The 18,250-nt window shown below is 53.1% G+C and overlaps 1 long non-coding RNA gene across 4 annotated transcripts; it reads left to right on the top strand.

Annotated features, from left to right (window-relative positions):
* Positions 1–544: 544 nt before the first annotated feature.
* On the top strand, positions 545–13,795 carry LOC142036970 (uncharacterized). 4 transcript variants are annotated; one of them, XR_012652261.1, is made up of 6 exons: positions 724–1,086; positions 2,346–2,460; positions 7,068–7,257; positions 7,415–7,626; positions 11,107–11,309; positions 11,798–13,795. It is a non-coding gene; the product is annotated as an uncharacterized LOC142036970 (long non-coding RNA). The 4 variants fall into 4 exon arrangements; XR_012652260.1 differs by lacking the exons at positions 724–1,086; positions 11,798–13,795 and adding an exon at positions 545–599 and having other exon boundaries at positions 11,107–11,763; XR_012652259.1 differs by lacking the exon at positions 11,798–13,795 and having other exon boundaries at positions 725–1,086; positions 11,107–11,763.
* Positions 13,796–18,250: the final 4,455 nt, after the last annotated feature.

Here is an 18,250-nt window from a genome sequence, read left to right on the forward strand (position 1 = left end):
AGTAGTATTTTTGATCCCGAAAGCCAGATTCCAGTGGGGAGGGGAAGGGAAAAGGAGGGAGAGCCAAAGGCTTCCCAACTGCGCACTTCAAATCTGTGGGCAGAGCAAACTGCGTGTGAGATGGACACGGGGTCCTGGCTGGACTACTCAGAGCTGCTGATCTCACAGGTTTCTCCAAGCTCTGGGAAAAACGAGCAGGTTGGGAATGCAAAGCACTGCTGGAAATTCAAGGCAGGCTCTTCTTTCAGCAGCACCTGCCTCCTTGAGCACGGGAGCACTCGGCCTGGGTGCCTTCCCCTGCCACAGCAGGGCTGGGAGTGAAGAACCTGTGCCTGCAAGCAACTGCTCTTCTCCCAGCTCTCCAAGGAAGGAGATGGAAAAACCAATGAAGATGCAAGTCTGGAGTCAAGTTAAACTCTTCCTCCAGATTTCTCCAGCCCAGAGCTTTCCCTCTCCCTTGCTTGGAGAGCTCAGGAGGTCCCGGAGAAGGGCAGGTGCTGGGAGGACCAGAAATCTCAATGCTACCTCTGGAGAGGGAAGATCTTGAGAAGATCGGGGAAGAATCAAGGAGCTGCATCCTTTAACCGCCTTGCTTGAAGGTATAACCCAAGTCGCATGGTCCTCTCCACCATGGTACAGCACATCCATGTGGGGCTGGCATCCCTCAGCTGCCTCTGGAGCAAAACTGTCCATCCCACTCCCCTGGATGCTGTGTGGAGACGCTCCTGAGATGCTGACATGCAGATAAATCACCAGCCCCAAGCACCTGCTCCGAGGCCGGGCAGCTGCAGGGCCGGGAAGCACTGAGGCTAAAAAAAGATGGGAGCAGATGGGGCTGGACACAGCCACTGCTTTGCAGAGGAACCAGGAGTTGTCCCCTGCCCTGTTCGGTCTCTGCCGAATGCCAGCCCCGTGAGTGATGGTGGCAGTGCCCAGCGCACGCAGCTGGGGTGCTGGGGACTACCAGCAAGCTCAGGCGTGCCTCAGTTTCCCCAGCAGCTAAAATGCAGCGTCCTGGTGTCCACGTAGAGTGGTGGGAGAGGAAGGTCTGGGCTCTGCGTGGCTTCAGTGCAAGGTTGTCACTGGGTGCGTATGGACCCTCCGGACACTGGTGAGACCCCAGCCCCCCCTACCCTCGACCCCCAGCCCCACCGAGTGCAGGATGCGGCCCGGAGCTTGGAGCTGCCGGGGCGGGGGGGGGCTTTGGGGACGCGGGGACAGCAGGCGAGTGGGGACACGGTACCACGAGGTGGCAGCAGCACTTTGCGAGTGGCAGTGGGGCTTGCGAGGAGGAGGGGGCTGCCAGGGCCATCCCTGCCTGCCCCGGCCCCCTTCCCCTGCCTGCTCTGCTGCCCACCTGCCTGAAAGGAGGGGAGGAAAGGTGGCCCGGGGGTTGCGGGACGGATTGGTCCCAAGCTCAGCGTCAGAGCCGTCCGGGGAGCAGCGGGTTTGATGTCCAAAAGGACATCAAAGGACCCTCGGTTTCCACTCTGTGCCTCAGTTTCTCCACTCCTGCTTTTACATCACCTAGGGGGTCCCCCAGGCTGAGCTCGCTCCATCATGCTGCGGCCCATCTAACAGGTCAAATGAGAGCAAGGGACTTGGAAAAACCAACCCCAGGTGTCCCTTGGAGAGTTCCCCCCCCTCTCCAAACCCTGGGGCAGCCGCGTTGCCTCACCAAACTCCCTCACCAGCTCTGAGATGGTGGCAAATTTGGGCTTCCTCTACCCTCCAATTGGGAAGCATTGCTTCCACAGCTGTGAGATGGAGAGGCTTTGGCTTGGCACAGATGAATTAGTAAAGAGCTGGGGAATCGCTTCTATGGGTGTGCTCCCATAAATGGGAATAACACCCTTTCCCAGGAGTCACCCTGTCCATCTCCAGGCCTCCAAAATGCTCCGGCGGGGGATTTTAAATGACCTTTTTGTTGCCTTTAGCAGAGGTCTGGGGAGAAGATGGGCTGGAGAGGGGGGTCACCTTCAGGGAATGATTTTTCCTTGCTCCCAAGCAGAAGGAAATGAACTCCCAGCTGAGCTCCTGCCTGTGCCAGCTCAGCCCAAGAATACCTGGAAATGGTTGGGTTCCAAAGGGGGAAAAACTAATCTTCAATTTATGGGCTTCTTTACACAGGGAAATAGAGAAATATCCCTTGCAATACGTGGGGGATTGGAAAATGGAGTAAATCAGCCAGAGACTTTTCGAATTTGGTGTAAGTGTGTGGCTGTGACACAGGAGTCGAGAGGCCTTCCTCCCCAAGGAGGCGGGGGGGTGGCTGGGAAGAGTGGAAGAAATCGGGGGGTTCCGGGTGCCCCCACTGACCTGTTGAACTTCACTTTGCAAACCAGGTTCCTGCCAAGGCAACCAAAACCGTCGGCCAGGCTCACCAGCAGGAGGAATCTGACACGGCTGCCTCACTGGGAGATGCTCCTGCAGCTTTCGCCACCTCCTCTCCTCTCCCAGGTAATGTGGGGACTGCAGCAAAGGCCACGGGGGAAAAACACAGCCCCACACACGTTGCAGATGCCTGCAGCATGGACCTCGCTCCTGCTAAACCTTCGGCACGTGGGTTCAACTTCATGGCTGCAGTGGAGACGCTGCTCTCCATCACCCACCTTGCAGCATCCGTCACCTGGCCATTTTGAAGGGGGGGGGTGTTGTCCAGACCAAAGTCCTTGAGGTTTCTGTTCCATGTTAGCAGATTAAAAGCCCTGTCTCTCTTGCAGACATGTCTAAATGTCTCTTGGGCTTGAACCTGCTTCACCCTTGCAGGGGTTTGCAATTTGCTGTAAAAATCAGGCAGGGTGTCTCGGGCGGCTTCCTTTGTGACATTGGAGCTCGCCAGCAGCAAACAGGGCTCTGAATCCGGGCCTGTAGCACTGAAAGGCGTGAATCCCTGGAGATTAGAGGGTTGGGTTTTGGTGGGGTTTTTTTGTTTTGTTTTTTTGTTTTTTCCACAATGTCATTCAGGGCCTGGAAAGGCTGTCCCTGTCACCTCGACCCAGTCCAGCTCTCCAGCACGGCTATGCAAATTGGTCAGTGCTTTTGCAGGCAACGTTAGAACTCGGATGAGCAGGAGCTCCCCGGGGGGTAAGACACTGGCTGGGGGTTTGTGGGGCTATTTTAAGCGAGGTAAAATGAGGGAGGGATGGTTAATTGATTTCTGTGATTAACTAAGAGTTTGTCAGCGCAGTAGTCTTGGGTTTACTCTCCTTGGTTTTTGCAGTGGGGAATTATTTATTTTTAAACAGTGGTTGGGGAGGGAGTGTTTCTTTTTCTGTCCCTGAATACTTCCAGCGAGAAAGTCATTAATCTCTAGCTGATTTTTAGCCTGGGGAGGGAAACGAGTGTGTCCAGCCGCATGGGAAAGAAAAGCTTCAAATGCTGTTGCATTAGCTGGCAGGCAAACCTGTGCAGCTCCGGTGTGAGAGGTAGAGCACAGCTGCTTTGCTTTCACATGAGAAATCCTAACAGGATCCTACCAGGAGCTATCCCACCTCCGGCAGCAAATTCAGTGCCAGTGGCAAATTGCTGTCCTGGCCAGCAGTGGGAAGCGGCTGTAGCCTCTTTGTGCTCGCCACGACTTCCCTTGCAAACTTTTCATCCATTCCCTCCATGGAAATTCTCAGTCACAATTTTCTGGCATTTCTTGTTTTTCCATTAAAAAAATCAAGAGGAGGGAAACTGTGGCAATTTATTGTTTTGGTGAAAGCATCCTTGCTGGTTTTCCGGGCACAAGAGTAGGGGGAGAGTGTCCCCGCACGAGAACGTGTTTCCTTTGTACTTCCCTAGGGCAGGACAGCAAGGGGTTAATATGGAAAAGATGGAATAGACGTGGCCCATCCGTCAGGATCCACCCTGATGGACCTTAGGCTGGTTGGTTATTTTTAATTTAAGAGACTTGTCAATCAGCGCCCACTTGCTGGCCTGCCAGCCCACCACGTCTCACTTTGGCCAAGGCTGGAGTGTCAACTGGCAGGCAGCAAAAATCCACCTCAGCCCAGAAATTATTATTAATAATAATAATATTAATATGATCACTGGCAGGAAAAGTGCAAGTGGGGAAGAGGTGGGGAGAGCATGACAACTTCTCGGTTTGTATCTGTTGGTTGTCTTTCCTGGGACTCGTGTTTTGTGTGGCTTTTCCTAACCAGAGGAAAAAAATAGTGGTTTAAGGGATGTTTAAGTCAGCTCTTGAGAGGCTGGAGGAGGCTGCGTTGATGCCCCCACAAAGGAAAACAAGTGAAAGAGAGAAAAAAAAAAAAGCCACAAGGCTCTTTGTGAAAGGAATTAAAATGGGTCTCAGAGGCTGCAAGTGCTGGGATAGAAACAGGCGCCAATGGGAACGGGAGCCCTCGGAAAGAGGACTTTCTAAGAAGAGAGCTGCGGATACAAAAGCAACAGGCTGGGAAAGGGAGATGTGCTGGGATGCTGTCAGCCGGAGCTGGGTGTGGGCAGGGACTGGGCAGCAGCAGCATCCCAGGTCACCCTCATCGCTGCTGTGATGCTCCTGGGGATGTCAAACCGGGGACTAAAGCACTTTAGTGGGATGCAGGTCCCTGGGCCAAGGATGCCAGGCAGCGTGGGATGCATGTAGGGTAACCCTATAAACTTCCTCTGTGCTTGGCACCCACCTGCCCTTCCTACACATCTCTTCACCTGGGTCTTTGCAAGTTTGGAGGAGGAATTAAAAATATTAAATAAAAGCATGCCAAAGCTGTTACGACAGGAAAGGCCTGGGAGCTGTCATTAGGGTGCTTTATGTTTTTGCCTCCAAGACACTCTAGGCAAATCCCAAAGGTCATCCTGCAGTGGTGCAGAGAAACGGGACCATCTTGAGTCCCGGGAAGGTTCATCCTCTGCCAGGATTGTGGCCTCGACACATCCCCAGGGCTCCCCAGATGCACAGCTGCACTGGGGCTAACCTGCCAGCATCAAAGGAGCCACCCCCAGATTTACACTGTTCTACTAAGCTTTTTGGCTAACATTATCCTACTGCCTTTTTAAAATGAAAATAATATGGTAAAAAGGCAGAGGGGGGACAACCCTGTGTCTACGAACATGGTGCTTCACCGCTGTGCCCGGCATTCGCAGCAGCAGGTTGGGAAAGCATCCTCCCATTGCATTGCAGCTTATTTTCTCATTCCCCGCTATTGCTAACCTTGAGGTTAGACCCTGTTGGTTTTTCATTTCTACAGAGGGGGGAATAAGTTAATTAAATAAGTTAGATTTTATAGAGCTATATAGTGTCCTTAGCCATGCTGAAGGCTTTCCGACTGCATTTCAACCAGCTTTGCTGTGCAACAGCTGCTCTGGGCCAAGGGATCTTGTAAAAGAAACACCCCCAAATAGGTTGTGTTGGATTTGAATTAATCATCTGCTTGGTTTTGCCTTTGTGAGAGATTTTTAATGCAATCAGGTCTGCCAGAAAATGGACGATAAGAAAGCACGGTAAATATATTGTCCGATGACCACAAAACAAATGCTGTCAAGAAAATGGAATGAAGGCTTGAAAAATGGGATTTCAGAAGGGAATATTGAGCTGGCATCAAAACCAGCATTGTTTTCACGGAGCGAGGGAAGTGAGTCTTCCTTAGGACTGCTTGAGGACAGAGAAGAAGTCCCTTGGAAAGTTTGAATTTGGGCTGACTTTGCTGGCTGGAGCTTTTGCCACTGAAAATATTTGGGAAGTTGCCTTCTAAAATGAAACAAATAATTGAGTCCCAAATCACCATGAAGGGACATACAGGGGTTTTATTTTGGGGTGGCCATGAATATATCTTCATTCCCCGCAAGAAAGTATTGCAAAATATGTTCAACATCCTCTGATGCTGCCATGTGCATTTTTAATTCCTCTGCTTTTGGTCTCTTGGCTGTTTTTCCCAGGATAGGACCCATCTTTCCCAGGGAATCCTGCTCCCTCACTTCCTTCTGTCTCCCCCTTAGCAGATCCTTGCACTTTCCGGGGACGATTTCCCTCCGATAACATCCCTCACTTGCCGTTCCCAGGAGCTGTTTTACGCCCCACAAAGACCCTCCCTCAGCTTCCAATTTTTTTTTTTTTTTTTTCCTTTTGCCAAAAGCCCTTTTTGTGTCGCCTTCTCAGGGACCTGAATTAAACCCGGTGTTCAGCAAACGGGGCGGTGGGATTGAATGTTCAATGGCTTGTAGCTCATAAGGATGATACAAACGCTGTGGGCGCAGAAGATCCTTATTCCAGAGATATCATAGCAAAAAATACTGACTTGAAATGTCCTTTACACTGATTATATCCAGAAGCTTTCTGGTGTTTTAAACTAAATTTATTTGCAGCAATACTGATCCGTTGTTTGCATAGGGTTCAGGGAAGCTTAAGCAGCAGTTATAAAAGTCTCAGCTTTTCTAACAAATTATAAAAGCTTTTCTAACAAATTATAAAAGCCTCAGCTAAAGCCTTAGCTACTTACTGGAAGGAAAATAAATGCTTTTTTAAAGATACTTGAAAATTTAGTAAGCATGTTCCTTTTAGGAAAAATCACCTTGTCTGCTTGGTGAGCATATTGGATCCACTAAATCCACCTCCATCCCCTTTCTATCTCCCCCAGTCCCCCATTCCCACTGGTGGAGGACACCCGGCAGCAGGTCATGGAGGGTGAATTTATGCCGGATTTGAGCTGGATAAGAGACCCAAGCACGGCAGAGGAGCTCGCCCAAAACCCATGCCCATTCTGGGCTGGCTGAAGGCTCTTTTTCACAGTTTTTATCCTTGTGCTGCACTGATTTGCACCCTGTGTGGCCGTTTACTTTGCCTACGAAGCCAATTGCCGTGGGTTTTACACCACTGCTTGTTCCTCAGGTGGCAATGAGTGCACACAGCGTGGAGAGTCCTAAAGTACAATTTCAATACAAAGCTTTCAGCTTCATTAAAGACATGCTAAATACCCCTGAGCACACAAGGACCTGCCAGGCGCTGGAGAATAGAGCTGGTTTGTTATGGAAGGCATTATCCAACCTCAATTGCTTTCATTTTTTTTAAATCCTACTTAATAGTATTAATCTGCAAGTATCTTTTCTGTTCTTTTCCAACATAGCTGCACAGGCACGCCGGGCTGGAGAACTCACTGTTTTTTTCCTTCGAGGAATAGGCAAAGTGGCCTCAATATTTGCAGAAAATGCTGTTAACTATTGCAAAGGGAAAAGTTAAAGGCTGGGAGCAGCGGAGGGAGCTGGGAGCGAGCGGGGAATGTGCAGCCTGCAAAACTTCAGCTGCCGCTAGACACGGTGAGCTATAAAGCCATAAAAGCCAGCTTTATGAGCACTACCCCATCCTTGGGTTTGGGAAAAAACAAAATGTTCAAGCCAAACCATTTATGTTTTTAGAAATAAGTTTGGAATCTAAAAGTGATAAGAGTGATTTAATTTTTTAATTTTTTTAAAGGCAACCCTGCATTTGCTTAATCAACATTTGCTTTTGGCTTGTGCTGGAGCAACACAGAAGAAAAACAAATTCCTTGGGATAAAAGCAGCTCTCTGCCGCGGTATTAGAAGCACAAAGGTGTCGGCAACACGGCATAGCTGAGATTTGTTTAACACTCCTCTGAGCCTTTTAAACCACAAATTAATGAACTTCAGACCGACGCAATATTGATGGTAATCTTTCCTTTTTAATTCGCTTACTTGTTCATTCGTTTTCCTGCTCAGTGCTTGCTGGATCTGACAAGGGTTCCTCGCTCTGCACCAGCTTAAAGGGGAAAGGTTACGGTCCAGCAAGGTGGGTTTGAAATAATTTCTTACCAACATATCATTTATCTGGGAAAAATCCATCGGCATCGGCAGGCACTTACGGGTAGAACGAAGAAGGGAGCTGCTCGTTTGGGGGCTTTTCGGGGGCGGGGGGGGAGGACTCGTTCCCATTGCTGGGGAGGATTATCAGGTTTAATTCCTTTTTCCCCTTCTCCCTGCTTTTGCGCTTAGAAAAATAAGGGTGAATCAACAGTCCTGCAGCTCAGTGGCTGTTCGGGGTGATGTGCAAGCTCCAGATAAATATCTTTTTTTTTTCATCTGTTGTTATCTTGAAATACCTGGTAAGAGCCATGACCGAAAGCTGGTGGCATCCTCTAACAGCCTGCTCTAAGCCACGGCTCCTCTTTGTAAATTCAGAGTTCATCCCTCCAAGCCCAAGGAAGTGATGTATTCCTGGCCTTATTTTATAGAAATTTTATAGATTTCCTATAATCAACTTCTCTGGCTTTTGCTAAAGGTTACTTTTTGATTTTTAAACAGAAGAAAGAAATTGATTTAGCCCTCCTGGATTCAAATAAAAGGTGTCAGGACTTTTGGGGCAAAAAACAGGAGAATGAGAAAGCGGGTTTGCAGCTGCAATTATCTAAATTGCCTGAATTATCTGAATTATCCTCATGTCTCCCACGGGACAAGATACCCAGCTAGAAAGGCTGAGCAGGGACCACCAAAATTGCACGGGGAGGTGAGAGAAAATGCAACCGATGGGAGAAACGGGGTAAGGATTCAGCAACGGAAAACAGGGATGTTATCAATAGTTGTTTTAATGTCTCTCAGGGGATGTGGTACCTGATGGGCACTCAGGGATGGAGTTTTCTCTCCGTCTCCTGGATCCGGCTGTGCATGTGGGCAGAGGAAGGTCTCAACCTCTCTCTGCCGAAACGCCTGCACTACAGACGCGGCCGGGAGCTGCCGAGGGACAGTATTCCCAAAATGCCTCATAAAATCCCTATTTCTCTCCATCAGTTGAGTTTAACAACCCTCAGCTTCATCCTTCAGATATTACCACTATTAATTATCCCATGTACAAAAACTTTTTAGGACCATCCTCAGCTTCATGGAAAGATTTGTGGTTTACTCCGTGCAGGCAGGGCTGAAGCCTTCACTGGCAAAGCCAAATGGGAAATTTCTTGCTTTATGATCAAATCCCTCCTTTTTAATATAAATAAGTAACTGTCCTGGAGAGCTGAGCAAATTTGCAGTGTGTGGTTTTATGGAGGAAATGCATTTTAGAGGTAGTAAAAATAGGATTTTATGGTGCAGAGAAAGCAAACTGGGTTTGTGGAAGAGGCTGCAGCGATGCTGGTCCAGACCTTTGATGCGTGTCTGTGGAAAACAGTCACTGCTGTAACTTTTCCTAATGCAAGAGGGAAAGGTCAGCATCAGCTGTGCTCTTGCCCCGGTGTTGACACTGGGAGGGATGCTCCCATCCTCATGTCTGCCGGGGCCCAAAGCTTCCCCTTCTCTTATTTTGGGGTGCTGGGGCTTGGAGCAGGTGGGATTTCTCCCCAAAGTGCTCCTGGGAAGCAAGTTAAGAGCTGGAAAATAGGCAGGGAAATTTCTGGCTGTAGAGGGGAATGCTTAAAAAAAATCAGCCCCTGTATCCATCCTGCTCTAACAGGTCCCCCCCAAAATTTGGGGGTTAAAACCCTCCCTCTGAATCATGGGGAGGCTGCAACCCCAGCCAGGATCCTGGCTCCTGGGGCTGTGCATGGTTTTTTGCAGGGTCTTTAGGCGGTTATGGGGAATTTTACCCACGCACAGAGCAGGGGAAATGGAGACAGGGAGTGAGGTGGTGACATCCTTGGCACCTGGTGCAAAGCCCACCTGCCAAAGTCGACCATCTCCAGGTGGGGACACCCAGGGACGTGGGGATGCCTAAGGACATGGGGCCACCCAAGGCCATGGCCTTGATGCCTTCAGAGCACCCCAAACCAGCCCCATCACCCCAGGGTGGTCTCCATCCACCCCAAGGACCCCCAAGCCCAGTTCAGCCCCACCGGCAGCGGCCCCATGGTGGGGACAAGCCAGACATGGTGCCTCAGGAGGCGAAGGGGAGCCCCCACGCAGCCACTGAGGGGCCACGCCGTGTGAATTAACCAACTTTGTTTTCCACCAAGGCTTTTCCCTTAATAGCCGTCCCCCTCCCCCTCGCTTTTGCCGGCATTTGAGGAGAAGTGAGGCGTGAGAGATCCTTTGGAATAATGAGGTGTAATTAGCCCTGGCAGCTCTTATCTTCCAACCCCCCCCTTCAATTAGATTGAAATAAAAAAAAAAAAAAAAAGCAAGAAAAGTGGGGGGAAATAAAAAGGGATGAAAAGGAAGGTGGGGAGGGAGGGAGGCGAGAGAAAGTTGGACGCCTTGTCCGGCTTCATCTTTCTGGGCCGCGTCCTGGTCCCTGTGGATGGGGGATGCTGGTTGCTGGTTGCTGGCACCGTCCTGCTTTGTGGCTGCTGCCGGGGTGAGGAGGTTTTCTCCGTGCCTCAGTTTCCCTCAGCTGTACTGGCGGTGGGGGCAGCCAGCTGCGGTCACTGACTTGGCAGGGTACAGAAGCCAACCGCTGCAGCAGGGCAAGAGGCATCATTAGGGGTGTTGTGGATGAAAGCAGATCCTTGAGTCCCGAGCATCCCTTGAGCCCTGAGCATCCTGCCGGCACGGTCCAGGCAGCCTTGGGATGGGCAGGAGCTCTCTTTTTCCCTGCCAGACACCAGTTTCTAACCCCGGCTTTGATTCCCGTGTGCCACATCGGGTTGCTGGTACACAAGGGAGGTGGGAAAAGTCGCTGCAAGCAGGACCTGGGTGCAGGGGAGCTGTTTTCGGGCGGCTCCATCCCTCCCAGCTCATCCCTGCATCCCCCGTCCTCGCTACCTCCCGGCCTCCGACGTTGCCTGTCCACCCCACTCTTGCCCCACTGCCATTCCCGCTCGGCCCTTGATCTTTCATACCCGTGACCCTGATCTTCAGGCTGACAGGCTGATGGATGGGCAGTGCCCCAGTGATTTACGACGTCCTTTAATATTTGGCAAAGTGGCCAAAAGCCCCGGGCAGCCGACAGAGCTGGGTGGGGGGGAGACGGCCAGGAGATTTGTCAACCTTTGAGCCAGGGAGGCGGGGAGGGAGGAAAGTGCCCTGTCTGTCCACAGTGATTTATACACAATCACTGTGATTAAATTGGCCTTAGCTAATGATAACTAACTAGTCAGGGGCTGACCTTTCTCTGACAATGGAAGGGGGCCGGGAGCCACGCTGCTGCGGGGTGTCTAATGGGGATGTTTCTTCAGCCAAGACACCACTCTTTTTTTTAATATCACTCTCTTTTTTTCCCCTTAGAAATGGTTTCCCAGCTGGCCCCGCGTACAGAAGAAGCAGGACGCCACATCCCTGCACACCCCAGGGTCTCGCCCCCGCTGCACGTCGCCTTTCTGGGCTCCATCAGCTGGGGCTGCATCGGCATGACCACAGTCGGGTACCATGGCCCAGGAGGGACCCGAGTGCCTGAGCCCGTGGTACCATGACCAGGAGGGCCAAAGCAAGTGGGTCTGATGTTTTTTATCTGGGGAGGACTTGAAATATGTTTCCAGTGAGAAATCTCACCCATAGCCAAGCTGAACAGGGTCCTGGGGGGCTGCACAGGAGCCCTCAAGCCTGAAATGTCCTGGTTTTCCAGGGATGCTGTATTGTCTGTCCATCCTTCCTCAGATCCACCCGTCCCTCCCTCCCTCTCTCCACCTCTCTCTATTCTCCTCCATCTCTTTCACTGTTCATCCCCACCTCCCCACCACACTGTGGAGGGCAACAGCCTAGTGTCTCCCTGCCAAGCCATGGTGGGGGTATATGAAATGATAAAAAATGGCGTTTTCTGCTTTAAAACACTTTTTGCCTCCTCTGCTTGACCTAAATAAAACCCACAACCATTGAAATGAAGCCCCTGACCACCTCCAGGCTCAGGTTTCACTGCTCAGCTCAGATTTTTCCCATTGGCACTCTTTACACAGGTTTGGTTTTTTGGGTCCTGTTTCAGATGTGTGTGTTGATGTCGCTGCATCCAAAGATTTCCCTGGCCGGGAGGGACATTGCTGTCTCGCTGCGGCCTGGAGAGACACCAGAGAGATGTGCCGACGACCAGAGTTAAGGGTAAAAGGGAGTAAAATCTTCCAGGAGCGGGGATGGACGTCTCAGTGCGTGCTGCCCCGGCTGTGCCGAGTGGTGCCCCCAGCTGCATTCACCCTCCCTGCCCCGACGTCTTGACACGCGGATAAAAGCCGGGATGAAGGGACGATTTCACGGAGATTAACCTCACGCGCTGCGCTGGGGCTGCTGCTGCCCTTGACACTGGGTCCCCCATGTATCAAAGGTGGATTACAGATATATTAGCCCCGCCACTGGTTTTATTAGTGGCGGTTTATCACGTGGAGGGGGTCAGCCAAGGGCAGGGGACGGAGGAGCCCAGCCACCCTCCAGGGACCCAGAGCATCACAGAGAGGCCTTAATTGAATTTTTGGGAGGAGACCTGGGCTGGGGTCAGTGTTTTCTGCCTGGCCCCGGTACAACTCCCTAAGATTTGTGGTGCTGATGGGTGATGCCTGCGGTGCCCACAGCGAGGGAGAAGGGAAGACTTTGGCCTCACTGCAGGCAGGGCTGCCCCTGTGCACCACCCCGGGCTGGGTTTAGAGAGATTTGATTCAAAAATAAATCAATCCCCTTTGGGAGGCACTGAGACAGCTTCTGCTGGGGATGGAGATGCCAGTCCTGTCCTGCCTGGGTGCATCCCTCCTCATGCCACACAAAACCTCCCCTGGGCTGGAGGAATTTGCCTCGTTCGACCCAAACAGATGCCTTCGAACACTGAGCATCCCTGTGCAGCACCAGAGTACCCAAACCCAAGGGGGCTCAGGTGGATGCTGGGATGCCCGGCATCAATGCAACGAGGCACATCGAGGAGGTGGGGGCAGGATTTGAGCCTGAAAGAGGTTAAAGTGGGGCAAAGCAAGGGGGAAGAGAAACCTCCCGAACGGGGCGTTTTAATGACATTCCATTAAAGCTCCCTTTGGGGCTGGCACGGCAGCCATGTGCTCCACATTCTCATGGTAATTATGAGACATCTGTATAGAGGCTCTTTTCTCATCAAAGATGGCTCTCTTCAAAGACACTCCTGGGAAACCCTTCACCTCTGACCGAGGGGGTCACTGCCGAAACAGTGGCTCTATAGTCCGCGTTACTGTAAAGCCCAGTATCCTTTTTCCTCCCCTAACCTGACCAGTTCCCGGCTTTTCAGGCACGATTCATTGAGCTTGAGAGGGTTGGGGGGGGGGGGGGCACCAGTTTCAGAGAAGGGTCTCCCACACACACACCACCACCACCACCACCGGTGCCAGTCCTGGGTGCCGTCATCATCATCGCCTGTGCTGACCCCAGGCGCAGGAGGGAGATCAAAGTAGGATGAAAAGGCGTTTAATGAGAGTGGACAGGGCTGAGGGTTTCCTGTCCCCACACTGGGGAAGGGGCGGCCTCCGCCCCCCACAGTGTTACCCATCACCACTCTCTGCCTGGTGCGCCCCACCCGCGAAGTGCCAGGTCCCAGGGAGTGCTTTTTGGTGATTGCCACAAAAAACCCCACCGTCCTCCATGCTGCGGAGGTGACGGGGACGTGCCTGAGGTCCCCCCTAGCCACAAAACATGGGCACTTCATCACCGTGAGGGTGCTCGATGTCACCACATCTGCTGGGGATGGAGACCACCTTGCCCCATGAGGATGTTTCGAGCAGAGCCAGCATCGCCATCCCATCCACAGCACCGGCATCACTGTCCCATCCATGCCGCCGGTGACCCTGATGTCCCACCTCCCCAGCTGGGGGATGACGGCCTTGGGACGAAGGCGACGGATGCCTGGCAGGTCCCTTGGTGCCGGCGTGGGCGGCTCCATCACGCCAGCACGGCACCGGCGAATGCTCCCCACGGCCCTTTCCAATAAGCGGCAAATGATTCTTCGTCCTGTCGCTCCCCGGCAGCAATAAACCTTAATCACAATGAAGTCATTTGATTTCCACGTCCTGTAATCGTGCGGCGATTTGGCATTAATTAACGAGTGCTTACGGGAAGGGTCGGCTGCCGGAGTTAGCACTGCGCTTTTCCAGAAGATGGATTACCTCCGGAGCATGCATGGGGACACGCCAGTGCCGGGGGACATCCCGTCCTGTGCCAGGAGTGGGGTCCCGAGGGCACGTTGAGCCTAACAAAGCACCCAGCCAGTGAGGGAGGGGACATGGGTGCTGTGGGACCTCTCATTTTCACTCCCACCTCCCTTTCCCCGGCCCGTATTGGTCTTCTCCTGGGCAGGGCTGGTGGGGAAACTGAGGCACGGAGGCAGACAGGCAGGGAGGTGGGAAGGGGTGATTTCTTCACCGCAGCAGAAACGGACGGGCCATCCTGGCATGGGGGGGGTCCAGGGCTCTTTGGGGCTGGGAGTGCTGGACCATGGTGTTGACTCAACAGGGAATTAAGCTCATTAGAAACTTCCTGGGGCCCAGTGGGGGAGAGACCCCAGGGCAGGAGGTCCCGGTGGGGAGGGGGGTTATTCACCCCAGCTGGGGGGGTCATCAGCACCGGGGGATTATTGCCCCTGGGGTTGTTTGGTGGTGATGGGTTTGTGTCCGGGTGGATTCTCTAGTGTCTAATACAAGGGTTGAGTCTCCCCTGATGGCCTGTCCCAAGGCCACCACTGTCCCCCCTCCCCGCTGACCCCCGCCTGCAGCCAGCCCCAGCCACCCTTCCCCTTGCAGCCCTCACGCCTTCGCTGCTGTCAGCTGAGCCTTGCCAGCGTGCCACCAACACAGGCTTCTTCCCTTTGTGTTGGCATCTCCCTCGCCAGAGACTTCCAAGAGTCTGCTGCTCCCTCATTCGCAGCTTGGCATCAAACCCTTATTATTCTCTTGTCAGTTTGATTTTTTCCCAAAGTCTTCATATTTTGCAGAGGCCTGGGAACACCCCCCGTGCAATTACACCTCCCAGATCCTCCACCAGTGCCGGAGCCCACCACAAAAAACCAGCTGTTCCCCTGCTGAGCGGGTTCAGAGCTGCCGGTGATTTACCAGGGCTCGGAACGGTGCATGCCTCAGTTTCCCCAGTGGGGCAGGATAGAGTCCCCCTCTTCTGCACCCCAAGGGGCTGGTGGTGACGTGGCAGGGCTGTGTTGCGGGGTGGAGAGAGAGACAGGAATGGGGATGGGTTTGGGGTGAGGATGGGGATGGAGATGAAGATGGGGTTAGGGATGGAATGGGAATGGGGAAGTGCTGAGGATAAGGATGAGAATTTGGGATGGGGAGAAGGATGACGCTAGGGGTGAGGATGAGATTGGGAAAAGGGTGAAGATGATTCAGATAAGGATGGGGCTGGGAAAAGGTTCAGGGATGGAAATGGGATTGGAGTGAGGATGGAGATGGGGATGGGCAGGGACAGCAACAGGGATGGAGTTGAAAATGGGGACAGGGTTGAGGGCAGGGATGAAGGTGGAGATGGGATGGGGACGAGGATGTGGATGGGAATCAGAATGGGAAAGCGTTGAGGATGAGAATAAGGATGGGGACGGGACGGGATTGGGGATGGGAGCAGCTGGCCTGGGCAGCCCCATGCAGCGGCCACAGGGAGCAGGGAAAGGAGCTGTGCAGGGGCACTGCAGGCCCTCCTCGGGCGGAGGGTCCAGAGGGGACAGACCCTCTCCCAGAGCTTGGCAGGGCCAGGGGGACACTGGGTCTGGACAGCAGAGTGGGGCAGGGGACAGGCAGAGGGACACCGGCAAGGGGCGCGGGTGCCCCAGGCGATGCTCGGGAGGGTGCTGCCGGCCCTGGTGAGCACTGCTGCCCGTCTGCTGCCCGCGTGCTGCCTGATAAATCCTCCCATCGTATATAAGCCACCCCAGCGCCAGGTTGCCAGATTTTGTCTGATGCCTTAATGTCAGGACTGTAAATTAGCTCCCAGCACCGAGGCGACCTTGAGGAGTTCTCTGCAGGGTTTAGCATCGGGGGGAGTGGAGCTGGGGGGGGGGGAGGACACATGTGGGTGCCCCATGCCCAGCCGTGCCTCAGTTTTGCCAGTGCAGGGAGGGATGCTGCTGTGCTGGCGGAGGTTAGTGCACTCTGAACTTGAACCTGCCGGCTGCTGCAGCCCCAGGTCCTGCCAGAGCCCCCATCACCACTGCAATCCCCCAAAATCTGTGGGGACGGTCACCTCCATGTCGGCATTAGGAGCGACAACTCTGAGAGCCGGTGTGGCCGCTACCAACCCTCAGGTCCCCAAAAGACCCCTGATCCTGGCAGATCCCAAGCAACCTTTGGGATCCCAAGGAGATGGGGACTGGAGAAGGCCCATCCATAACCCCCGGGAGCAGCTTCACCTGGGTCACGGCCACAGTCAAACCCTCCTGGCGGGGATCTCTGCTCTGACCCACCTCCAGCACACAATAGGTGAAGGAGCCAGGGCAGCACCTTCGCTTAACATCTACCTACTGACTGCAAAGTTACCTCCCAGTTATCGATTACCTCCCCAGCACCGCCACACGCATGTGTGCGTCTACATACACACAGGTGCTTGCATGCATACCCAGGTACATAGGCAGACGTGCATGCACACATGTATATGCACCTTCATGAACGCATATACATGTACACACGCATACACATATATGCACATTCAGGCAAGCACTTATGTGCACACACAGAGGTACACATGCATATGTGCACGCACGTGCATTCATGCACATGCATGCACATTCAGGTGTGCACACACTGCACGGGGCTCGTTTGCAGTGCAAATCCCGCTGTGAACTGGGCGAGCACCCCAGTGGGTGCTGGGTGGCCATATCCTGTGCACCCCCATCCCTTTCCCATCCTCTTTTTGGGGGTCTCCTTGCCCTTCCCCAGGAGGAACCAGCCCTGGGGTGGGGAAGGACACCCCCCCCCCCCCCATCATCATCTCAGCGCATCCCAGGGCTGGGATGTTTGGCCATCGCTCGCCCAACTGCCAGGCGCTGAGCTCATGGCAGCCAAACAGCTACTTAATCGATCGATTGAGACATTTATCTGCCTCCCTCCCACCACCCATTGCTGTTGGATCGCCTCCAGGTCGCTAAAATTAGAAGCCGTCAAAGCAGCGATGGCCGCGCTGGGAGGGGGAAGCACAGCGGGAAGAGGGGTTGAGGGTGTCTGTTTGAGGAGCATCGAGGATGGTGGCGTGGGTTGGTGGGATGAGGGCTGGAGGGTGCACCTTGATGTTAGGTGCCTGCACAGGGATGTAGGAGGGATGGGGACAGCAGCAGCTGCACCAGGAATGGGGTTGGAGGGACCAGAAATGGTGTTGGATGGACCAGAAGCAGCATCAGATGCACCAAGGATGGGCTTGGAGGCACCAGGGATGGGGTTGGAAGCACACACAGGGACGCAGCAGAGAGAGACGCAGCCGGGCCCCTGCTTGTCCCCCCACCAGCTCCCTCTCGGGCAGACCCAGCCAGCCGTGAGCAACTCCAAACTGGGGGAAAAAGAAGGATAAACCCCATCCCCGTGGCAGCTAAAGGCTGGCAGGTTGTAACTAGCCCTGGGGACAACCCACCAGGGGGTGGTGGCACCGCAGGGACAACCTGGGAGCTCCCTGGGGGGGAAGGGGGGGGTAAATGCTGCTTTTCCCCTCATTTATTTGCCCCTTGGAATCAAAGAAGGACTTTTTAAGTGCTTCAACTGATATATTTTAATTTTATACCCCGGGTCACCCCCTAAGGTGACAGTTTGGGGCCAGAGGGACATGAAGTTTCCCTGGGCTGACACAGAGGGGCCAGACTTGCTGCTTTTAGCTGCAACTCAACAGGGAAAAGGGAATTGAAATGGGAACACGAGGCGGGAATTTTATATTTTCCCTGGACATATTCTCCACTATTAAGAAAAGAAAAGAAGGAATAACATAAAAAAGAAAGACTGCAGCTTGACGGCTGTGCCAACCCCCCACGCTGCTCCAGCAGCACTCAAAAATTTTAATTTTTTTTTGTTGTTTTTGTTGTTATTATTTTTAATTCTCCCCCCACCAGCTTGGCTCCCTAGCTCTGATTGACTGTGACTGACAGTGCTGCCCATCATTTTCAACGGGAGTCACTGCTGGATTTGCAGCTCCCACTCCCTTTATCAATATAATTGGGATTTTTATAAGGAATCTGCATCCGTCTGGGAGGGTTTAAGCCCCTCCTCCCATGGGGGTCCCAGCGCTCCCCCCCAGGACAATAACTTTTCCCTGTGGCCTTTTCCAGCTTGTCCTTGAATTAAGGCCTCGTGTCCCGCTTGGTGTTTATTTAAAATATTCCCAGTGGAGGTTATTTATAGGGGGGTGAAATGGCGCTGGGCTCGTGCCGCTGCTTTGAAAAGGCCATTTCTGACTTTTCTTTAATGGGCTGTTAAAAATGTGCAATAAAACAGCCCTCCCCCTCAGCCCCAGGCTG

The sequence above is a fragment of the Buteo buteo genome, chromosome 11 (genome assembly GCF_964188355.1).
Source record: "Buteo buteo chromosome 11, bButBut1.hap1.1, whole genome shotgun sequence".
NCBI classification, from domain to species: Eukaryota; Metazoa; Chordata; class Aves; order Accipitriformes; family Accipitridae; genus Buteo; species Buteo buteo.